Source organism: Cupressus sempervirens, chromosome 3 (assembly GCF_028749045.1).
Source record: "Cupressus sempervirens isolate cs-2001-9-10 chromosome 3, ASM2874904v1, whole genome shotgun sequence".
Taxonomy (NCBI): Eukaryota; Viridiplantae; Streptophyta; class Pinopsida; order Cupressales; family Cupressaceae; genus Cupressus; species Cupressus sempervirens.
The window spans coordinates 487,296,768-487,300,621 of record NC_143120.1 but is presented as its reverse complement, the minus strand read 5'-3'; positions in this window follow the sequence as shown (position 1 = coordinate 487,300,621).

Here is a 3,854-nt window from a genome sequence, read left to right as displayed (position 1 = left end):
AGTATTTGCATCTTGAATGCTTCCCTTTATAAATAATTTAGGATAGTTTGTAGTCCTAGCTGCCAAGAGATACACCATATATGAAGTCATATAAAAATGGGGGTGGTTCTTTACCAAGATTAGTTGCTCATCTAGATTGTCACTAAGAATAGTGGCCTAGTAAATAAGCATCTTTTATGTCCTAATAGTTTCAATAAAGTGTACCATCCATGTCTCTAGATGGCTTGTGGCAGGAAGGCCCGTGGCTCTTGTAGTGCCTACCCTCGTTCACATCTTTTCTAGACTCATTGTTACTATTATTATCAGACTTTGATGGACCAGTATTATGTTGATGGATTAGTAGGTATTGTTTTGACAGTATCAGACAATACGTTATGGATTCAGTTGTTATATGATGAAATCATTTAGACTTTACATTTCATGTATGTATGATGATCATTATACTATTTTCAGTTATTGTTGATGATTGGTTAGACGGTTTATTATCTCATGTGTTATATTATGGATACTTACCCCATACTTGCATGTGTATGGTGTGCGTGTTTTCTTATTGTATGGCATTTTTGATGTGGTTAAGGGAGTCATAGTCACCTGCTTAGTCAGGATCTACACGATGCACCACTTCCTGCCATTGCCTGTTTAGCTTAGCACTATATCTTATATATATATATATATATATATATATATATATATATATATATATATATATATATATATATATATATATATATATATATATATATATATATATATATATATATATATATATATATATATATATATATATATATATATATATATATATATATATATATAGTATGTACATGCATGGATTTTCTGCAGGTTGCAGGTACCGGGTATCAACTTCCCTGAATTGCCAGGATGAGCGTACCCTATTATACTATCTCAATGATAAGAGTAGGGAGATAAGTTCTCAAGTCCAAATCCCAAACCCTAAAACCATTTGTCCTAGTGAGTTGGGACAAGTATCAGAATTAAGCACCCAATGAATGTGTCGGATGACATATTTCGTGATTTTTAATCCTTTAGACTAATTTTGTGTGAATTGTCCTATGATGGGTTTTCATATTTTGTCTTCAAGGTCAATGGTGAATTTTCTGTTAATTAAATCTTAACAAATAGATTTAATTAATAAAATTAATTATTTGAGAAGATTAAATATCATGATTTTTGATATTTTGATTATAATTAATTCAAGGAGAATTAATTGGGAGAAAAGAATTAAACAAAAAGAAAATTAGAAAATTAAAATAAATAATAATTATAAAATACTAATAAATTAATAAACAAATAATAATAATAAAAGTTATAAAAATTAAAATAAAAGTTATTAAATTAAAATGGGAGTTATAAATATTGAAATGGAAATTAGTTAAAAATAATTGGAATTATAAACTTGCTTGGAAATTAATGCAGTTCTCCATTTTTCATGTGTCAACAACATGGGGGTTAGTGCATCAATTGAGCACATGGTGTCTACAACCCTAGGGCTTATCAAAAAGGTTGGAAATAGGCCCATGCTTAGTTGGCGACATCTTCCAGCTGGTTCTAGAAGCATTCTAGGGTTATCCTGAGAGCTCTTTATATTCGGGCATTCCTTAGAAGCTTGGATATAGCGTGGAGAGCGTGGGTAGCGTGGATAGCGTGGAGAGCAATTGGAGCATTGAAAGATTCGAGAACTCTGAAGAAGGGAGCTTGCTCTGCGGGTTTTCTGAGGAAGAGTGAATTAGCATCAAAATCCGGGTAGATTCTTGTGATTTTACTTATGCTATTTTCGCATCATGCATTCCCTGTCTTCTTCGTGTCTTCCTTATGTCTTCTGAGAAATTTCATATTTCTATTGCATGCATTCTCAATATGGGCAAATAAGATTATTTGAGAATTTTATATGCATAGATCTAATAAGATAGCGGGGCTAGGGTTTAAACTCATGACCAAAAATCCATTAGATTATTGGATAAATTTGGGAGTTAAAAGTTTATAGGAAAATTTTGAGAATTAAAATATATTGTGTATATATATGATTTTGAAATCTGCATACATAAATATTGTATATATATGCATTATTTACACAAATACTATGATACAAATTCGTATATATATACATATATATACATGTATTTAATTGGTGAATCAATTATCGAATCGTAGTAAAGATTCATGTTAATATCGCATGAGAAAGTTTATACAAAAATTATTTAAAATCGCATTGGGGAAAACATATTTATGAATGCGCTGTGGGACGGACTGTACCCCACGCGCTTTGCTGGGCTCGGAGTACCTGTTGTCGTAGGTACTGCGACATCAGCAGGTACTACGTACCTGCTACCGCCGCAGGCCTGCGATCGCAGAGTTATGCGTGCCGCGGCCGATGTCACTTCGGTGACAGCCGACAACTACTGTAAAATCGGTTTTGTTTAAAGAAAATTGTTATTCAATTTTTATTGTTATATGATATGAATCAAAATTAATAATATTCGATTATTTATAAAATGCGAAAATAAATATTATATATTATATATGTATGTATGTATATATTTAAATATAAATATATATATATATATATATATATATGTATGTATATATGTAATATATAAATATGTTATTAAAAGATTTAAAAATTGTTGATAAAAGATTTATGAATTCATCTTTTATAATGATGAATAGTTTTGTAATTTTATAACTTTAACTGTTAAGAATTAATTAATAGTTTAAGATTATAAAATGTATAAAGTATGTGAAAATTAAAGTTGGTGGAAACATTTTTTTAAATGTTATAATTGGAGATTAAAGTTTAGAGAGAACTTTTAATCCTTCCAAAAATAGCACATGGGAAAAAAAACGTATAATATGTTCTTCCTTTAAACTTGGAAACATAAACTGAGACTTGGCATTTGAATTTAAATTTGAAAACTTAGCAAAATCAAAACATGTGTCTACATTGTGTATTCCTTATGCTAATGTTTTGGAATTTTGGGTTGACTAGTGTTGACCAGTATAGGACGTCTACCAGAGGCTTGGGGGTGATGTGAGTGTGATGTCATGATGATGTTTTATTTCTCGATCTTTATAAACCCAACCATGATTATGTGATGGAATGCTCTATGTATTGGTTGTGAATACTGATTGTTATAGTTGAAATTCTTATGTTTGAGATACTTGACTTAACCATTATTTTTGGTCATCGATCAGTTATCCTTGGATATATTCTAGTCGCCATGATGGGACTAATATGTGGATTTATTCTTGATGATGTCATGTGGTGACATGTTTGACTCAACCATTTTGGAGTCTTCGATCAGTATGACTTTGAGATATTCTTGGTTGCTTGTTGAGAACCAATGGATATGGTGATTTATTTTGAGATATATTTTGGTTATTGAGAACCAATGGATATTTTGATTATCAGTGATACTTCAGTTGCCAATAGAGAGCTATTGTAGTCATGATTTTCTATGGATATTGCTCATGGAGATTTGATGCTTTTATGCATATTTGATGATTTTATCATGGATATTTGTTGATTCTTATTATGGATATTTGATGATTTTGTGGACTTTCTTTATGATTATGATACCATGAGCTTTAGGGTAGGATATCTACATGTAGTGTCGGGAAGTGGCTTGCAATGGGGGCCGAGGCCCTAAGAGGCTGCCAAGATAACTCATTGTAAGTTGGTTTAATAAGTGATAACATTCACACTTAATACTAACTGAATGAACCTAAAAAGATAAGAGTTTTGGTTCTCGCCCATGCCTTGAGTGCTTGTATAGGCTAGGATGGGAGTAGAGAGAACCCATGGTTGCGACCTTGCATACCATAGTATGCCTTGT